The 21,334-nt window shown below is 44.1% G+C and overlaps 1 protein-coding gene across 2 annotated transcripts in view; it reads left to right on the plus strand.

Moving 5' to 3' along the window:
- The first annotated feature begins 656 nt into the window (after positions 1-656).
- Positions 657-21,334, plus strand: part of LOC112574250 (flocculation protein FLO11-like) — a 49,955-nt gene continuing 29,277 nt past the window's right edge. The window contains exon 1 of one of the 2 annotated variants that reach the window (XM_025255186.1): positions 657-1,687. The gene's annotated coding sequence lies outside the window, so the exon portion shown is untranslated. The remainder of the gene's footprint in view (positions 1,688-21,334) is intronic. The other variant, XM_025255185.1, reaches the window with a different exon arrangement.

Here is a 21,334-nt window from a genome sequence, read left to right on the forward strand (position 1 = left end):
CGCCGAGTAAACCGATCGCACGCACGATTTCACGGGTGTGATCAGGCCAGGTGCTGGAGCGGAGGTGCACGTCACGACTCTGGCCGCACACGCCGCTCATCCCCGCCCCCTGCAGCACCCGCTTGCATCACCGCCGCCAGGAGCCGGCACTGCGTCGGGCTGCCGCGTCACTACCCAGCTGAGTACCCGGGGTGCATTTCATACACCTGGTGTACCTCGCAGCACGTTTATGCAACAAGACTTTCATCCCCTACTACTACGACAATAATTTTCTTTTCTTTCTCTCTTTCTCTCACGTGCGCGCACACACACTTTTCCATCTTCATTCCCAAGTACATGTACCCCAAATCGCAATATCGCATACTTTGCCATCCCACCGTGTACCTCAACCCCCCTTCCACCACCACAATTCCCAAAAGAGAACTATCATTCATTTGTTCTCTCTTCTGTTAGTTTCCTTTCTTTTCTCTTTTCCCTCGTTTAATCCTAAGAGCCTGTCATCGCCCTTGTGTCGCAGGTCATCTTCCGGGTCCGTGACTCTTCTCTCCGAACGTGACACGTGATCACCGACCTCTTTTCTCCACCTTAGGTGTGTCTGAGATATTTGTATGAGAGATAGTGTCTCGTGTGAATGATCGTAATGTGCATTTGATGTCTGCTTATGTCACGTGCTCTTGCACCTGTATATTCAACACCCAACTTAATTGTAGAAAGTTAGGGGGGGGGGCCACTAAAATATTAGTTTGTGATCATCATTACTAAAACAATATTCCACATACATAACAAATGCGAGAATAATAAACAGCAAGCACGTCGTGCACCTTCATGTATGTGTGGGTGTGAACGGGTGGTCCTCCTGTACCAGGAGACAATAAACAGATGCATATCGTACACCTGAAGGTTTCGTGCTCATAAATCCGTTTACCGATCGCCGAGCACGGTTATCATCATCACCAGTGCGCACCGTGGTGGGAAGCTGCTACATCCCAAGGTCCAGTCCACCTGAGGAGAAGCGGTCTGTCTGTGCAGGCGGCACCCTCGGCACGTGCACCACGTGTGTAGCCGCACCGCGCGTGCGCATCTTGGCTCCCCGGCCTCCTGCCTCCCCCTCCCGCTCTGTCGGCGGCGTGCGCTTTGAAGCTGGACAGATAAACCGCGGCGGGGCTGGTAAGTCTTTACCAGCGGGCAGGGCAGGCAGGGCAGGCACGGTGGGACCCACCAGTCGCGCGAGTCGCCTGCTCGCCGCCACCAACCCATGGATCTACGGGTGTACACACGTGACGAGGTGCCCGACGTGTGATTTGTCTCCCTTTTGTCTGGTGGCGTCATGGCAGACAGAAGTAAACCAGGCCGTTGATGAGGACGGGGTAGATCGGAAGGGGAGGAGGATTGTGCAGGTACTCCCCACCCCACCCCACCACCAAGACGGGTGACATGACGATGTAAACAAACAAGGTCTGGGTGGTGGAGATACGGACGATGCGTGTCGTGTCCACGGGTGAGTGGCTTCAGTTGCACCTCTTGTCTTCTCCAGGACTCGGCCGTTACGGCGCTTGGATTCGAGACCAGTGGTGTGTGCTGGATGTGAGTGACTGATTGTGACAGAACTCAAGGACTCATGGATTATCGTCTGCTCATCTTCTGGGCACGTGTGGACTGTGGAAGAACGGGAAAGCGCCACCTGCAGGTAAGTACTTTTTTTAAATTTACCTTTAGTGTAAACTTAGATAAAGACGGTGATACGATGACAAGATGGACTATCACAATATCATCCGCACACACAATAAATGTTCGTGTTTATATATTTATTTACCTGTCTATATCTATACTTATGCATGCGCGTGTGTGTGTGTGTGTATTCAATCAAATGCATATATATAAAACTTGCTTTCCCTCCATGACTAGTCCAGTACTGCTGTATATTATTGATCAGATGATACGTAACACGATTGTACCCGCGATTGTCAGTGAGCGTGCCGACACCCCAGTGACAACAACGAGTGCAACAATAGCCCCGGGTATTGTTGTAAACAAGACTGTAGTCACGGACACAAACAACAACAATACACAACAACACAGATATCGATGTATTAAATGCTGTGCTGACTACGATGATGAATGTATCTGTTGTCCAGAAACTATTTCTTGCCCATATTATCTCGAAATTCTCCCTTGGATGCGTGACTTACAAAATATTATCTATAAGAAACTCACTGACGATGTTTGTTTTTTCTTTTTCTCTCTCTCTCTCTCTCTCATGGTAATTAAATTTGGAGTTAAGAGAAAAATCTCAGAGAAACCCACCATGTCGATGTCTATACTCTGTGTTTGCAGACAAACCTCTATCATTTGACCTGAAAAATTATTTCGGATTTTTTGTTTGCTATTTTTTTAATCGAAGAAAGATCTGCCATTCGTTGTATGACAAAGTTCTACCGACCGCTATTTGCTAATTACTTAAAAATCTTCTTTGAATGGTAAGAAAAATGTCAATAAACACCGGGCTTTGATCGGAGCATCCTTTATTATTCTTCTGCTGCTTTTAGTCTCCTTCGCTGTATCACAAATGTTAGTTTCCGTGGCTTGTAAGGTTTGATGATCTAACGATCACATCTCTTGCTACCCGGGACCCAGTCTGTCGGTGCCTGGCAACAGCACGTCTTCCTGTAATATATAATATAATAATAAAAATAATATAATAATAAAATAATATAAATGGCTGGAACCAGGAGGACAGCGATGTATGGCTACATTCCCTCCATGAGGACTGGCTGCCATCTGTTGTGTATCGTCCGCCATTTTCTGTAAACGGATGTAGTCCGTTGACAGTCCGACATGTTGGTGAGCGGGTGTAAAGTGGTCCATCAGTCCAACCTGTCAGGGCAATGAATAGAATTCAGACCCTAAGCCTTGGCCTCAATGCTACAAACTGTTACAAACAAAGTCATGAAGCATCCTTGAGCTGTCCAGCGATGAGGACTCGTTTCTCATGCAAGTTATTTCCCATTTAACCCCCAGTTATTCCCCCCTTGGCCTAGTTTGATTTGCAGAATTTTTGCGCCCTTTATGCTGTTAGTGTTCTCTCTCTCTTCTAGATTTTTCTTTTCGCTTCATCGATCATTTCTTTTGCTGAGAGTTTCTTTCATTTACCACGTATTGCCTCAAAGACAGCACAAAAAGCGAAAATCCCTCCAGCAAGTTTTAATCAGCAAATGATTGAAACTCTCTTTCATGAGCTTCACAAAGAAAGAGTATTTCACGAAGCCTCGGCTAGTCACGGCAATACGAGAAGCAGGCAAAACAAACAAACAAATATTAATTAATTATCACGCACGGTTCTTCTGGACCAGGACGGGGTTCAGTGAAGACAGTTTGTGATGAAGGTAGCAACCGGGAGAACTTGAACACCCCAGGTGTAGTTCGATTCCAAGCTGCAATTCTGGGCACCTTTACATCCTCTGTCGCCCCTCTGAGGTCTTGGGTAGGATCACAGAATCTCTGTGCCTCGGATAAACACCTTTGCTGATGGTCATATTGTGGTCAGTACATGTGTACTATACCCTAGAGGTTGATCAAGAGGTAAGTACACGTGTACTATACCCTAGAGGTAGAGGTAGACTGGTCAGTACAAGGATACTTTACACACCACCTTAAACAGGGATCTGTGGCTCATGTCGACTACAATCTTCCTGTTGAGCAGGTGGTCAGTCCACGTTTAGTTTACAAGTTTAACAGGTTTTCCGGATGCACGTGCATACGCGGCGTTTACAAGAAGAGAAAGGAAGCGTCAGGGGGAGAAAACTGCTGTTTACAGCTACAGACAACTCGCCATGTCGCAGACGCATTTCCGTAGACGCGTCCGCAGAACACCTGAGGAACAATAGTTTGTGAAACACGTCCAGGTGAGACAAAGACCGTATCATTCACAGAAGTAAACAGTTTGAACAAAAATACTCACTTCCTGTGTTAGTCTGTGTTGGGGCGGTTTCTTTTTCTTTTTCCCTCTTTTTACAATCGTTTCTTTCCCCAAAATCCTTTCTTTAAAAAAAATCATTTCTTCCACGAATCGGGGCCGAAGGCTCACAGAATCTGGTTTGATACCCGTCTGGCAGGTGACCAGTTGTTGAATGGATACCTGCGCCTGTTGAAGGTTAGGACAAGAAATACAATAGGGGACTGGACCTGTTGAAGGCTAGGACAAGAAATAAATAGGGGACTGGACCTGTTGAAGGTTAGGACAAGAAATACAATAGGGGACTGGATCTGTTGAAGGTTAGGACAAGAAATACAATAGGGGACTGGACCTGTGGAAGGTTAGGACAAGAAATACAATAGGGGACTGGATCTGTTGAAGGTTAGGACAAGAAATACAGTAGGGGACTGGACCTGTTGAAGGTTAGGACAAGAAGTATCGTGGAGGGAAATGAGACGCACCCTATTCTCACACAAGGGTTGGCCGGAAATTATCTGCGGTCTCGAAAACCTAAAACCTCTCGCCAACGACCGAAAGGTTAGACGACTGCCTTTACCTTCGTACTTCCCACGTAATCAGAAAATTCTTTCTCGGCAAGATCCTTTAGCCAGTGTCCTATCAAAGAGCGTTCTTTGGTCCGATGTTCTCTTGCATGGCTCTACATTAATCGACTACTTATAAACCTTGCGGTAAGTATATTCCGTTGCCATGGGCCGCTAAACGCAGAAGAAAATCCATTTCACCTTTTACCTTATGTTTGCCTCTCTGATCGCTTTGCTAGAGAGCCATGGCTGGAGAATTGTAAACGTGGTGTCACGTGACACACCAAGTGGTCATCCCCTCGTCATGAGCTCACCTTGGAAGTCGCGGGAGTGGATTTTACAGGTGAGAGGGCTGTGAGACCCAATAATGACATCCTGTCAGCTGTTGTAGTAGGAGTTTCCATGTCACACCCTAGCTAAGGAAGGCTAGTAAAGGCCTATGTTCACTTTATTGTTCACATGTAGAACAAGTGGCCCCAGCACCACCAGACGAAGTAGGCCACCCTCCTCTACACCCAGCACTTATCTGTTTAGCGATCCACATAGCCATAAAAGCGTGGCTAAGCCCGGAAGTCCAACATGAGTTCGCCTCGATACTCTTTGAGCAAGGGATCGATTCAGGGTATGGATAGGACAGGTTTATTTTCCAAAGCAGAGGTTTACGGAGCCAGAATAAAGTTGGGGAAATGAACTATAGTAGTGAGTTCAGTGGCGTGCCGTGTAGGTTTATCGCGAATACAGTGAGAATACATCTTGGTCTGTCTGTCTGTCTGTCTGTCTGTCTGTCTGTCTGTCTGTCTGTCTGTCTGTCTGTCTGTCTGTCTGTCTGTCTGTCTGTCTGTCTGTCTGTCTGTCTGTCTGCGTATGTAGGTATAACAGACAAATCACACATCCGTTCCCATAATATCATTGACCATTCATCCTTTGCTAATGTATGTCAGATGATGCTTGAACTAAGCCAAACAGCGAATGAGAGAATTACATTAAAAACAAGATGTTTGATCAGAATTTGAAGAAACTGTGACTGAGCTTTCGCTATGGGATTGAGTGACGAGAAAAGCAGAAGGCGTGGAACAATGAAATCGTGTCTCATTCTCAGGTGTGCCATGCTGGACACTCATGAAGGAACGGACTGTAACTTGTGCTGTTGGTTCCGAAAATCATCAAGCCAGGTTCTTTCTTTCTCAACAGTTTATCCCTTAAAGAAAATAAAAAAAAAACAAAAAAGTGCACAGAGAGAAGCAAGGGTGATAAACACCATAAAGTGGACAGGTTTGCATTAGAGGCGTTAATGAGCGGCCACAGCCTTGGCTTTCTCTCCCAGGACCATGCCAGAAATCACAAACCAGTATCGTGGGTACGACAACTCTGTAACTCTATAGTTAACACTCATTTCATTTTTTTGCTTCTGCCAATATCTGCAGAGAAATTATTTTTAATGCTTCATCTTTTATGAGGCCAAAGATCGAAAAAATCTTGCGAGTGTCTTCTGCAAGCTAGACTTCAAAATCCGGCCGCCCAGACAGACGTGTGGGTACCATAGAAACCGAAAAACTCTTTGACCATAAATATTCTACACTACCGACACCTCAAAGCCATTTGATTAAAGTATTCTAGTACTACTGACATATCAAAAAAGACACGAGACTAAACTGGTAAAGCAGTACCAAGACCTGAAGGCCTTTGGTTCATAATACTTTGGTAGTACTGGCCACCCGAGGACCTAAGGACAACAACATTCTGGGAGTTCCTAGAACCCGAAGACCATGGAAATAATATTTTGAACCATTAACCAAATTATTCTACTACGTGTGTCATTATAGTCTGGACACACCTGCAAGAATTTTCTTATTTCTGCACTGCTTTGTTGAAACAAACACTTTCACGGACAATCCGGCTTTTCTCCTGTTCACGCGGTTTCCATCTTCAGACAAATAAGTCTTGTTCTTTCCCCTGGAACTATTTTCTTTGGTAACAAGAGCGGTAACCATTCTGTTCTCACTGTCAAAGCACCTCATGACCTTTTTTCCGTTGACGTGGCAGTTGGTAAGAAACCACATAAGAAATAGAATTTCTTGGTCTTGACGCAAAAATATTAATAATTTGTCTAACGAAGTTAATAGCTGGTCTTCTTCTGGCAAGAGAAACGAATGAGCCTGGGTTATCGCCCCTATTATCATAAAAACACTAATTTCCAGAACTAAATAAAAGCGCCGTGGGCACACAGGCCGAAGCAAAGTGCGGAAAAGCAGGCCTTGTGGAATGGAAGGAGAGCAGCTAATATTGGAGGGGAAGGCCTGCTAGTAGGATGAATATAATAATTACAAGCACAAATTATTGCGAAGTGGAAGAAGGGGGCTAACTCTTTCTTTGTGCCTCTTTCATGCTCTTCCGCCCGATGCAGTTCTCTGAACTTCAAAAATGTCTGTCTTGAGGGGATTGCATGAATTATGACCGCTTCTCCTTTAGAGCTTTTCTTATACTACTGCTTAATTTTACAGGTTTTATTGGGAGGGTGTGGACATCTAATCATCTTCATGATTATAAAAAAAGTATGACTGTCATCATTGCAAGAACAGTGGAAGCATTTTGTGTCTAGATGCTAGTTGAAAAAATATCTCATGAGTTTTTGCTCGCGTTGTACAGTCCAGCAAACACAATATTGGGTGAATATATACTTTTCCTTGGCCACCATGTTGAGAAGTCGTTGGTACCCAGGGTGGACTCAAAACTGTCGGTGAACAGTGACTAAGCGCTGGATGCGATCCTTCACATGTTCTCAGCATTCGAAGTTTGAGTGATTTCAGTCTTACACCTTGCAGGTGAGGTGTTCATAGACTGTAAGAAGAGATGAAGAGAAAGTTCTTTCGAGAGAAATTGAGCTCTGACAATAAGTAGGCGATGAGAGACAAGAAGGTTTATTCTGAGATCAGTGGAGTTCGACTTCAGCTCGCGGCGTTTCTCTGGCACGTGCTTTTTAGTCCCATACAGAAAGGTTAATCACAAACAATAAGAACACAAAAAGAACACAAAGTTTTATTATTGTCAGCTCTCTAGACACAAAAGTTTCAAAAATGCAAAATCACTTCCACAGAGAGCGAAAAGTTGAAATCTCGTAAGCAAGCGCGAGAAACAATACCAGAGCCTTGCACCCGTGTCCTCCTCTCAACCCCAAACCCCCGCACCCCCCTGCACCCCAGCTTCCAGGGAAGATGAAGATGAGGTGGTGACCCGGGAGCCATGTATCCGGTGGAGAGGCTCAGCCACGTGACCAGGCTCACCGCCAGCAGCGATGGCAGGTTAGGGAGATGGAAGCCAGTCTTGCCACCAGCCTGGGAGGATCACGCGTAGTCTGATGAATCCAAAGACAAGGCGGCAAGACAGGCGAGGAGGGGGTCGGGGTGTCTGCAGCGATGTGTGGGAGGGGGACGCAGAACACACTGACAGAGAATAGACATTACACAAGCAAAGATGCCGATATCTTAATTAGACAGAAAAGTTCATTAGCCTGTAAAGGGGCAACCAGGGGCTCACCATGTCTACAGTCGAGTTCACTTGCCAGAATGCTCCCCGATTTTCATAATCATTATTAAAATTATTTTTAAAAATTCATTGTTATAAAATTCATTTTTAAAATACTAGAAATAGACTGATTATAAAATTATTACTAAATTTGTCATTATTAAAAAAATTTTAAATATATAAAATGAAGGTGCGTATGAGGGTTTGTATGTTCGTATATACGTGTGATCGGATCCACAAACAGCCGGTTTTTTTTTTTTTTTTTTTTTTTTAATGAAGCTCAGTACTAGCAACAGAGTCGTTTTCCTACAGATCCTCATTAAAGAAAGGTCGATGGCGATCATTATAGGAAAGGCGGTCTTTTACAAGGAGTTCACAGTTATGGCTCCAACAACTTCCGGGTCAAGTCAACGCGCGGGTCGGGGGAATGGCGTGGTGCACGTGTAGCTCACGCGCCCAACCATCAGAACGTGGACCGGCACAAAGACAGAAGAAGTGCCAGCTGTAAGTCAGGCGTGAGGAAAGCAGTGAAAAACTCGGGGAGAAGAAAGAGCTTCCATCTAGTCGTCTGACCAGCCTGGAGACCAACAATCTCGCAGGACTCGGCAGACGGGAGGGTGGGGCGGGAAGTGTGGGAGGAACACGGAGGCTCGTTAGGGTTACTGTTGAGGGTCGTAGAGGGATGGTTTCAGATCGAGTTTCGTGAGAACGACGGTTCAGTGATCTATTCAGTGCTGGCCTTCGGGGGTTTGCTACAATTTCTCAAATTATTGGACCTTGCACGGCCTCTTGTCTCCTTTAGTGTGAAATTACTTCTTTCTTATAATTAAAAAAAATCCAAGCCAGTATCTGAGCATGATCATTCAATCAAACCTAAAACCGATCCTTTTAAAACCTTGAAACACCTTGTTCTAACTTGGTTAATGCAAGAACTCTTTCTTTTTCTCTCCTTCACTCTTTCTGTTGTGTGTGAGCGCGCACGAGAGAGTGAGAGAATTTATTCGCATATAAACTTCTATCTAATGGCGGCGCACTCTGGAGGGTCACTCCAAAGGATAAGTTCTTTTGACTTTAAATTTCCTGTTCATGGACATGTGTGTCAGGCTCATTAAGATTTTCTTGCCTCCATGGTGCAGGTGAATGACGAGCACGCGCCTCCTGCCCCGGTGTTAGTGTGCAGGTGAGCATCTCTCGTGTGTATCAGGCTGCTGACGAGGGCCAGCTTGACGGTCTTCATCAACTTCCCCTAAAGTGCTGCACAACCCATTTGTCTTGAAAAATGTTGTGTACGTCTATAGACGGACTGGATAAACCATTACGAAACCGCATTCCAGGCAAGAGAAGGGAGTTGGAATGGCTGGCAGTGCGATCCTCCCTTGTCCCCGACACTCACTCACGAACAAACCCTCTTTCTCTCCTCTCGATTTTTCGTGAGTTTGTTTGTTAGTTTGTTTGTTAGTTTGTTAGTTAGTTTGTTTGTTAGTTAGTTTTAGTTTGTTTGTTTGTTTGTTTGTTTGTTGTTTGTTTGTTTGTTTGTTTGTTTGTTTGTTAGCTCATGCACTTGTTTGCATGTACGTTTCTCCAGTTGCTGGTCCACCGTTACGAAGCTGTCGGTGATTAACAAAGACTCACAGTCTTCTATAAACAGGAGTGTGAGTTGTATTCCATTTCCTCTTCAGTTCCGCTTTCTCGACAGAAATACATGTGTCACTGTTTTTATCTAAAGTTAATCAAAGCCATAAGTGTCAAATCCATGTAAACCAGGAACTATCTGAGATTTTTGCTTAGCGATCGACATGGTCCGAACGTGACTCGTGCAAAGGACTCACTCTTGGCGCCATGTGAACACGACTTCTTTATCCACCTTCGCTTGGTGATTCATTGGCATTCCATTCTACAGTTAAAAGAACATGGCGTTCATGGGCAATCTTCCCTCACTTTATATTATAGTTTACATGTTGTTATTATTATTATCGTTATCATCATCAGTCATCTCCTGTGCCCACATTCATTATACGAAAATCAGGACCAGGTGATCAGGCCCATGTAACAATTAAGATAGTGAGGCTAAGGACTGACAAGAAATTCTACAAAAGCCTTATTTCAATGGATTTTTATTTGCAGTTACATTCGCTGCCTGAGCTATTCGCGGTTACAGCCATGAAGTAGTCATGAGGAGAGAGAAGCGAGTGGAAAAGCTTTGGTGAAGCGAGAACTGTGCAGCACAATGGCGTCCCAGTTATCTCCTCTGCAGCTTGAGGGCTGTCATAACGAACTGACATTTTCTTCTATCGACGAGTTTGTTAATGAAGGCTTCAGTCCTGAATTAGAACAGTCATTCAAAATCGTGACGGCTGAACCGATTTCAGATCGGCCTACTGAAGGATTCCACGGATGTTTTGTGTCTGTGGCGGCTCGGGAATCATTTACGGAAACTTGAACTTTGCAGAAACTTGCGCGAGGAGCTCGCTGAATAGAATGGTTCATTTTAGACCCTCAGTTTTCAAACTCGGCCATGACACAGCGTCGCCGTTCAGCAGCTGAAGTCCTCGAGCACTAACGTTTGGTGCACAGTGGCGCCCCCTGGTGGGATGCTCTCACTGACGAATCTCTACAAACCATCAGCTAGGCTACGGTAACACTTGGGGTGAGCTTCAGACCGAAACCTTTTCGTGTTCCAATAATAAGTTAGTATTCTGGACACATTCCTGTCCTCTACTACAATCCACCAAGTGTTTGCTGTAAACATTCCTGTCCTCCACTTCAATCCACTACAGTGTTTGTTGTACACAATCCTGTTCTCTGCAATCCACCATGTCTCTACTGTCCACACTCCTGTCCTCTGCTGCAAAGTTTGAGGTAGACATGAGTTTGTGTTTGCTGTTGCAATCCGTGAGACCTGCTCCAGATGTAAAGCTTAATTAAGCAAATAAATACGGTTCCACATGACACTTTCGATTAGCTGACTGTAAAAATGCTAAAAAAGAAAGGTGGAAGGCAGTAAACAAGTGCTGATCGATGCCTGCCAGGAAAGAGAGAGAGAGTTTATGGCATAGCGTGCATAGCTGGGATTCTGACACTCAGGGTGCGACCATTCAGAGTACTCGGCTCACTAGGGGTACAACGGAGCTACGAGAGAGAGAGAGGGTGGGAAAGATGAAGTCTAGCAGCGACCTGACTTGGTGCCATGGACGGGAGGGTTGAGGGAGGAATAGATGTCGGGATAGTCCTTTGTCCCCTATAGACTTGTTTATCACCTCTATGATAACTTCAAGAAATGACTTTTTTCCAACAACAACAAAAATAAAAACAAAAAAACAAAAACAAACAAACAAAAAACAAACAAAAACAAACAACAACAACAAAATCAACAACAAAAGCTTACAGAAGAACAAAGAACAGCACTAACTTCGTTTGAATTTGATTCTCGTGTGGACTGGCTCCACGGTTGAATCCTGGGCCTGTGGATGTTCATTTGTATGTATGTGTATTTTTGGGGTAGATGTTACCTCACTTGCTGTTTGATTAAATCCTTTTGAAAGAAGATGCCATTAAATGAAATTCAGGAATTGTCAAGTTTGACCGCGACATTGAAATTACTACGATATCAGATGGACTCAGTGCACGTGATCTTTTCTTCTAACATTTTTTTTCTTCTTAATTACCTTCTGCTAGCTGCATTCGTCCATACACCCTCAATTTCTCGCTTCTTTTCAATCAGGTAGTTTAAAAAAAGTCATCAGGAAAGTGCTTGTGGACAGTTCCTTTGATGTCATTTAAATTATTGTCCTTCTTAAAAAAAGGTTGGCAAGTGGAAACAATTTTGGACAACAAAAGTTTTCCGCTAACATTTTCGAGGAACAGTGAAACATTATAGCTTACTGTGCAATAATTGTAAAAGCAGTTTCGCTGGCAGTATTTATTCGCCTCACAAAAAGTGTTGATCAGATTGGGCGTGGAACGCGGGGGAAAAGTTGACAGAAAAAATTGGAAATACGACGGCGGGGAAAGAGGCTTAGGGCGGAGTCTGGATGGGACAGACAAAACATTGGAATGTCGTAGATGGTGTAAAAGTAGAGTGAGGCTCAGACTCTCATAATTACAGGTAAATGTTTCATTGTGTCTCATCAGGTGAAAGCCGAGTATGTCTTGATAAGCAGAAGCAGTCCGCGCACACACACACATATATATATATGCACCTAACAGGAAGGTGTATTTGAAATACATACACAGTTACTATAACTATTTCTGTACAGGTACCAAAAAAAATATATAGACTTTCTAAAAAAATTGCTGTCCTGCTATACCTTCTGAGACCTTTGGGCAGAACACCTCGGTCAGAAAAAGGTCCGTGGGTAAATGGTTACAGCACTTCCGGTCCCAGTCATGGTCCACACTCTTTGTTTTATATCCGAGAATCAAAACCCTAAACTTAAAGCTCTCCATGCAGAAGGTCTCACTGGTGCTTCTTAGTTTGTCTGTTTGTTTGTCTGGCTGCTTTTGATGAAACTATACTTTCCATGAGAGCATCCTCACCACACCTCAACACAGTGAGGACGAGAGTCGAGGACTAAAAACTGTCGTGCGGACTTGTATACGGCACAACGGTCGTACACAGAGAACTGTTTATGAGCAGAGCTCGAGCATCTTAAACTACCGGCGACTGCGGAGCCTGCCTGTGTTTTGTATCGTTGCGCCGTTTGTTTGGATTCGCAGACGGCCGCTGACGCTTGGCGGGCAGGACGTAAACTACGTCTGAGAACTACGTCGACGTCCACCGCGGGTGATGACGTGTCAGCAGCAATGCCACCCTCGCGCTGTTTATTATTTATACCCGAGACAGACCTGGGCTGGAGGACAATGAGAGGTCTTGTGGGCTCTTCAAAGGCCTGCTCTTCGGTTTGTTGAGTGCGCTTCTTGTATTTTGGTTATCGGGGTGGAGGATAGACTAGGCGACGACATGGTGAAGTGTGAAAGTGGAGTCCTGGTGATGGCTGTATCTAGCATCTGGGGTCTGGCAGCTGGGGTGGGAGTGGAGGGGGTAAACGAAAAAAATAGATTCTTGGGCTGTGACATGACTTGTTTGTTCATAGACACAGACGCCCATACACGTCATCTTTACCACCCACGTGGTTCCGGTTCCCCTCCTACGTTTCAGATAACTCGGTACACACCAAGTGCGGTAAAACTTGAAGCATCTACCCGGTACAAGTAGCACCTTGAGTGTTGTACCTGATAGAGAGGTGGACATATATTTTTCTCGCATGATCGTTAGGGATTTGGGAATTGTCAATAACGGGAATCGTCTGTCCAAAGACGGTACTGTAATGTTGGTTACATTTAAACTCTTGATTGGCTGGAACGGGAGATGATGAAAAGGGGGAGAAGACTAATAAAGAAGCAAAAAAGAACAAAATAAATCAACAGATAGAAGAAAAAATGAGAAGAAAAAAAAAGAAGAAAAAGTGAATGTATGATGGCAGAGAAAGAGAAAGATCGAGAACTTATCAATAACCTATAACACCAATATTTCTGAATACACAATAGCCAGAAAAATGTTTCGTGGCGTCTTACCACCTATGGTGGGATGAAATGTTATCACATTGTTACAATAACATGCATAATACACACATACATAATGCTAAGCTGTAGTGTGTCACGTGTTTACACCAGCACGTGCTGGTCAAAAAGTCTCCCAGAATGTCAGGCAAAAGCCATTGTTCCTCTTACACTTTCTTTTGTTTTCGTCTCGGGTCTTCAAGCCACGTTGTCGTCAAGAGATCCTTGTGTCCTTTCTCTGGAGGGCAGGCGACAGCATTGTGTCCAGATACCCGAGCTCATCATGCTCGGCAGTTTGCGCACTCAACATACTCTCCCGCTAGCTCTCTAAAACTGAAACAAGAAAAGGCTTTACAGAACCAATATCGAACCGCAGGGAACTTTGTGGAATCTGGGAAAAGGCAGCTTGCTGATATTTGCAATAAGCCCTCGGGATGCAAAAATATATGGGATAATACAGAAAACCCAGGGGCTTCCCTAGAGAGACAACGCCAACAGATTCTGACCGAGCTGCGAGCGCAGGCGCTAAATTATGATACATCTTCTCAAATTAGCTCAGGATCAATGAAATGATTCCCCAAAATGTCATTTCAAAGGAGATAAAACTGCGGAGGCCGATTCCATTGGATTGCTAGGGTCTTGCTGTAGTGATTACAAAACTTCCCAAATGCCACCTGAGAAGAAGCAGACGAGCAAGGAAAAAAGCAGGAGAGATAAAATAGAAGACACTTAGAAAGGTAATCGTATTTTCCGGGAAGAAAAAAAAGCCTGAAAACTAGGCAATGAAAATGTAGTTTTTGAGTCTGATACTGGGAGTCCTCAGCTGTTGATATCTTTTAAAAAAATGTTGGGTCGGGGAGCAAGTCGGTTGAAAGACGTTTGAGGAGGTCAAAATGGACGCTGGGGATTTCAAAGGAATGAAATTTTCATTTTGGACTTGGGACACGTTTTCAAAGTTATTTCAAGGAAAAAAAAACAACTTGTTAACGCGCATTTATACACAAATAAAAGTAAATAACAACAAACAAATAAATCTTAATTTTTAGTTTGTAAGGCTTGGAAAATGCATCAAGAGGTACAAATTTTTCATAATTTAATTTTCCAATGCACATATACATCAATTAAAACAAGGTTCAGGTAAACAAAACATGATTTATTGAAGTGGAAAGGAAATGATGGAGACCGGTTGCTTCATAGCTTCTGTTGTGTTTTTCTGTACAAGCTGTGAGTTCACTTTGCTGACACAGCAACCATAATCATTCCCACGTCTGCCGAGGTCTCAGAACGACTGAGGACAACAACATTTGCGAGGAACATGGACAACGATCGTGTCGGGTGGAGGCAATGGAAACAGAAAACACCAAACTCCAGAGACTCTTTGTGTAAAACCCATTACAACAGCTTCTTACCCTGATAAACACAACAGACTTCTACAGCTCGGAGTTACCCTTCATTAGATTGACGTCCCCTGCCGAGTGCGAACGTCACTTCCCGTTTCCCCTTCATTTAATCCGCCATCCTCACCGCACAACAGGTTTCTTTTCTTTAATTATTTTTCTTTTCTGGTGCGTTCTGCCTTCCATTTCTCTCCAATCTTCAGTGCTCGTCTTCACCACGCGCGCCTTCATCTCGCCATGTCTGTAGTGAGACACTAAACAAGATCATGGCCGTTGTTGTCGCCCCGCACAAAGACCAGGTGACTAGAATTCCTCCCTTTCTTGACACACCAGCCTCGTGTGAAGTGTGAAGAGTGAAATGGGAAGTCGAGAAGAAAGTGCGTTCTTGCTGTCAATGTTTAATTAATGTTTCCGTATTCGTGAGCGAATGAAGGAACTGAAGACAGACTGCCATAGGTGAGGACCGGGAGGTACCCGCATTGTGTGTTTCTGGGTGCAAAGGTTGGGATGTTCGTACGCGCACATGCATGTGTTAGCAGGTCTCTTCACTTTTCACCTGTTAATTTTTTTCGAAGCTTGAAACATTGGTGTTTTCCTTCACACCTTGTGCAGTGGAGAAACATGTTGGTGTTAGCAGGAGGATATGATCCACTAATTAACACATGCTCATAACTCTTTCATTGGCCGAAGCCTTGACGATGCCAGCATACTATGGTTAAAATAATGTCAGATTTTTACACTTTCTGTGCCTTTTCATCTTGGAAAACGTATTTTTCGTATACTGGACTATTTTTTTTTCACGCAGTTCCTTCCATGTTCATCATCAGCAACAGCATCGGCAGTCCCAAGGGTCTGATTCTGAGTGGCCGGAGGGACTTGTTTTTCCTTTTGTCTCTTTACTGCTTTGAAGAAAATCTCTATGTGACAAATTATATTCCCGATGACTTCCTTTCCTTGCACAAACCCTGCACAAACTAACCATTGCAAATGGACAAGTTTGTCTTATCCTTCATGCAGCCAATAAATGGTCAGCACCTGGTGCAGAGGTTGTCTAGCCTCCTTCCTTCAATTTAAGTTTTGCTGTCTTTCAGGTAGACCGTTCGTTAGCAGGACCACGATAATGGCCTCACTAATTGCTTGCCCCTCCAGGTCCTAGTGAAAATGCACTTCGACAATAAGACGATGAGATTGGTTCACCTAACCCTCCAAGCCACACATTCGAATTTTTAAACTGCAATTTTTTTTATAGCTTTTATCAAGTTTTTATTGACTTTTTTTTAGAGGTTATAGTAGAGGATGGTGGGACATCTGCTTCTCGTTTCTGTTCTGCTTGCTGCTGTTTGTGAGACATTTCCATCCTGCCCCCAAGGCCGGGTAAATGCACACGAAGAGTAACATCCTCCAGCAAACTGCAGGCAGCTTTCACTGAAATTCTTCCCCCTGTGCGCACCAGAGAGAACAGCCCTCGCCAGCGTTTTATCACGAGGCTTTAACGTCATCGGCAATTGTGTGCAGACTCCCCGTGAACTGGCGATGCCCATCAGTTGTACCCGACCAACAGGCCGGTGAGCGGCTGCATGTAGAAGTCAAATTGTTTGATCTGCTCAGACTGCTCGACAGAGATGTAATTCTGTTTTGTCATAGTAGTGTCATGTCATGTCAGTCTTTTCAATGCACTTCTACTCGAAAAATATTTATCCTTCATCAAGCGAGTTTCTGGGAAGTAGTTCCATTGATGTTTTTGTCCACCACTGAGTGATATGATAATCTTTTGCGAGATAAAAGTGTCCAACCATTCAGTCTATGCAGGACGATGGTAGGTGTCTGTCAAGTCCACCATTCACCAAAACCATCATTTCTGCGCCAGATGACCAGACGATTGTAGAGCAGACCTCGCTGTCATCTACCACTCAGCTCAACTGTAGATGACTTTAGGCGTTGAGAGCTTCATGACTGATGACGAAGAACTTTGAAGAACCCCAGCTTTCAGTGAAGAGGGAAACTTATTGTAAGTGAATGGCTTAAGGGGATGTCGAGAGCTGGGCTGACTTCGGGAAACATTAAAGCACTCTTATAAACACAGATGTCAGGAAATTTGTGTTGGCAGCTTACAGTCAGCATGGCAATGATGCAAAAGCAGGGATTCAGCCTTTTTCCGTTCGCTTCCTCTTTTCTTCTGATTTTTGGTTACTAAACTATACTTTCAACTAGCACTGAGGTCCCATTCGCCCCCCATAGAACTATCTTTAGAGTGGGGTGCCTGTTGGCCATTACACATCGTTTTCTGCCCTCATTAGGGGTATTTGTAGACAGTGTGCTCAAGGCTTGATCTTTAAACACAGGTAGGCGAATGCACTAACTTCATCTTGAATATACGAGCAGTCAATCAGCAGTGACTTGATAGTCGTCAGTTTGCTACCTTTTGCCAACTTCCACAAAGGACATTAGTTGTGGGGATAGCATTGCAGCCTTTACAAAGTCTTTTTCCTCAAGGAACTTGATGTCGATGTCGGGTTACTGTCTTTTTGGGGAGCTCATCCGCTCTCTCCTTTCTTGGGATTCCACAGTGGGCTGGTATCCATGGCAGGACTACTCACTGTTTTTTTCATGGAGTTTCTGCATAAGGCGAGGGAGTTTATTTTCAAATAGGAGCCACCAAAACGGAAAGCAAGCTGCGAGTGGGGTAGCTGTCCTCTTCTTTTTATTTCTTTCTTCCTCTTTCCTTCTCTTCTTCGTATCCTTCTCTTTCCTTTCCTCAGACTCGTGAGAATGCCAGTGTGACATGATTGACTGTCTGTTGTCTGTTTGCATAGAAGACAACGAGAACCACCCATTCATTCTGACATCGAACTGATCTGCACACATTGATATGACAGAATCACACCTGTCCAGTCCCGCAGGGCAGTCTCACAGGTAGCGGAGACAAACGAATTCTGCATGCGCTTCACGTGAAGGCCAGCCTTACGAAGATTTCAACGAGCAAATTTCTCTCTTCTAAACGAAAGACAGCCTCCGGCAATTCTTTAACGAGCATGTCAATACCGTGGTGTACGGTAAATAAGGAGACCTTTATACCAGGGCCGAAAGGAAAATATTTCATCTTCTCTTGGTACTTCGTAACCTGTCCTGACTAGGTGGCACGTGACTGTGAGTACAGCCAGGTGCATCCGTCATTGGTCACCCCAGCCTCCCCCTCCCTCCGTCACCTGCTCTTGCTGTCGCTTTTCTTGCGATAACTCTGAACAGTACAATCTACCTTTCTCTCTGAATGAACTGCATCAGGGCCTTTAGAAGTGCAAGACTCTACACTGGGCCTAGACTACATTCCTTATCAACTGCTAACCCATCCTTCACAGGTCTTTCTCCTCCTCCTTCTAGTCGTCTTTAACTCTATTTGGTTGGAGAGAGGCAGTAGTGGTGCCCATCCCAAAACTTGGTAAGGATCCTTCTCATCCAAATTCTTACCATTCCTGCCATGTATGCCATTCGTATCAAGATCAAAACCATTATCACTCCGTCTTGCACCTCACATACCGGAGTAGATATTCAGCAGGTAGAGCCTCTCATGCCAGCTCCTTCTTGGATTCTTCCTGCTCCTGAGATTCGTCTTGATTTTGCAACTTTTAAAAAAAGGTGACCCCAATGATCTCATCTTTCCTAAACATCTTCAAGAATTTCTCTTTGACTATCTTGGAGTGTGTTCTGTCTTTACGGAAGGCTCCAAAGTTGCAAACAACGGTGGTCCTGTAGCTGAGGCAGCAGTTCTGTCCTGCCAGCACTAGCAGACCTCTTCAGCCCAACCTGCCGATGGCTGCTTTACGTCCTCTGTGGAACTTCACGCCATCTTGCTAGCCTCTCAGCACGTTCACCGCTCTTTGGAGAAAAACTTCTTGATTATTTCAGATTCTCTTACTGCTCTCCAAAGTCTTCTTTGCAGTCGTTTTGACCATCCTCTCGTGGTTCAGCTTCACACAGTTCATGTGGGTCTCCTTCGTCGCAACAAGGACATTGATTTCCTTTGGGCCCCTGGCCATACTGGCATTCCTGGCAATGTCCGAGCGGTCCAGGCCACCAAGGCTTCTTGTCAGTCACTGGTGTCACCTGACTGTAAGTCTATCTTCAGGACTTATGTTCAGTTCCTGGAGCAATGCCATTGGGACGCTCTTGGCCACAACAAGTTACACGCCACCCTTCCCTGTCTCTCTGACCGCCTGCCTCCATGCTGTCCTGTGTGGGAGGAGGAGGTAGATTAAGGTTAGGACATAACTATGCCATGCAGTCGCATCTTTTAGGAGGTGAGTCCCCACCATTTTGTCCTTGGTGTCCGGGAATTTTTACTGTTGTGCATGTTTTGATAAATTATTCTGGTCTCCAGAGTATCCGCCAGCAATTTTTTGCAGCAGACACTTTGTTTTTCCTGTCTAGAGCCGACCAATCGGCAGCTTTTTTTTAATTTAAAAAATAAGGCTTTCCCATCAGATGTAAGGTTTTTTTGTTTTGTTAGATTCTGGTTTAATTTTTTTTTGGTTTTTTTTTTTTTTGCTTTGTTTTACTGACTTTTTTTAAAAGTCACAACACCCCTCTTTTGCCTATTACCTATTATTTTATGTTATTCTTGCTTCTTATGTTGCTTTGATGTTTTAGGATGTTGTTAATATATAACCTGGGGTTTCTAGTTCCTAACAATTTTGATGTAAGATTACTTTCTGTCGCTGTGATATGGCCGTACTTGCTGACACGGTGTAAAATACAACCAATCAACCAATCAACTCCCCCTACCCTCCCTTACCTGTTCACCGCTTTTCTTCCCCTGCCCCCCTAACCACTCACTATGATCGATTTTCTTTCCCGTTAGACAAACACAAGTACGTACAGTTGTTCGTTTTCTTGCTTTTTTAATTCTTGGAAAGAAGGTTGGAGGTCAGTCTCTCCTTTCTGTGTCCGGCAATGTTCGGTGTATATTTAACAGTTCTTTCACTCGTGGACGGACATGTATATGTTGTTTATTTACGTCCACATGTGTTTATGCGAGTATTTGTTGGTTGAAATGTATACAGCCGTCCTAACACGTATATTTCTTGAAGCAAGCAAAACACATTTTAATATATATATAGTCGTTTAACGGTGTATAATATTGTAAACATTTTACTTGTGGTTTAAGCATGTGTAGACTGGTTCTCTTCAGGAACACTTACTACGGTATAGAATGCAGACAGTGTGACCTGCTGCACGTGCAGGCCTGTAACACACAGTGCAGCCTGTCATGAAGGTGGGAGCTCTTCATGGACACCGGGATGTTGAGCTGCTTCTGATTAAATCACCGCGGGATTAAGCAGCTCAAGTCGGTTGAAAAAAATACACCGGGTGTTTGTGGAGAGTGTGAAAAGTAGTTTGCCTCTCATCCTGCACAAGAGGAGTAATGTTTGGTTGCAGTTGTAATCAGCTGCACAAATATTCTCTCAGCTCACTCACGTGCACTTGAGAGCGAATTGAAGATATCGTCAGTTGACAACGGGTTTACTTCATACTTAAGACTCTGAATGTTTGCTGGAGAATTTCGATTTTTTTTTTTTTTTTTTTTTTTTTAAATCCCAAGATTTCGTTACAATGTCACGTGATTTTTAAGAGACATAATTTCTGAAGAATATCGTTTTATTTCTGAACCTAGAAAGAGGACATGAGGCACATGTAAGCTCAGTAGTTATATTTTCAGTTCGTCTGGGAATGAAGGGAATGAATAAGCCAGCAATTAAAAAACAGGATTATTTTTTTTAAGGAAGAACGAATTGACAGATTAATAAATTATCTGTGTCTGAATCTACTTGCTATAAATATCATACAACACTTTTTAAATTACAGCGAGAAAAACTAGTTAAATATTTGCATTTTGTTGCCATCAGAAACTTATTTGTCTATTTATAACAAACTCCTACCTGTACTCGTATGTACCAATGTACGCATCGATTTATCGATCTGTCTGATCAGCTATCGATGTGTCTGTTCGTCTATTGATGTACATATCTACCTCATGTCCCCAACTATCGTCTCTCTCCCTCTCTCAACATTGATTGCCAGACCCAGCGGTAAGTAGACAGGCGGGTAAGTACGGTCGGCTACACAGAGTGACGTCACAAGCACGAGCGGCCAGCCTCGAAATCGCTTTAAATTGGAAGGTAATCGGAACCCTCGGTCAATGGAAACTGTGCCAGAAAGTAGAGTCCAAGGAAAAGCTGGTCGGCCCACAGACAGGACAGAAAGTGAAACTGTGCGTGAATGAGGATGGAAGGGAGGAGATGGGAACCCCCACCCACCACCAGTGCTCTACCCCTGACTCCTCCTGC

This window comes from Pomacea canaliculata, linkage group LG10 (genome assembly GCF_003073045.1).
Source record: "Pomacea canaliculata isolate SZHN2017 linkage group LG10, ASM307304v1, whole genome shotgun sequence".
Classification (NCBI taxonomy): domain Eukaryota; kingdom Metazoa; phylum Mollusca; class Gastropoda; order Architaenioglossa; family Ampullariidae; genus Pomacea; species Pomacea canaliculata.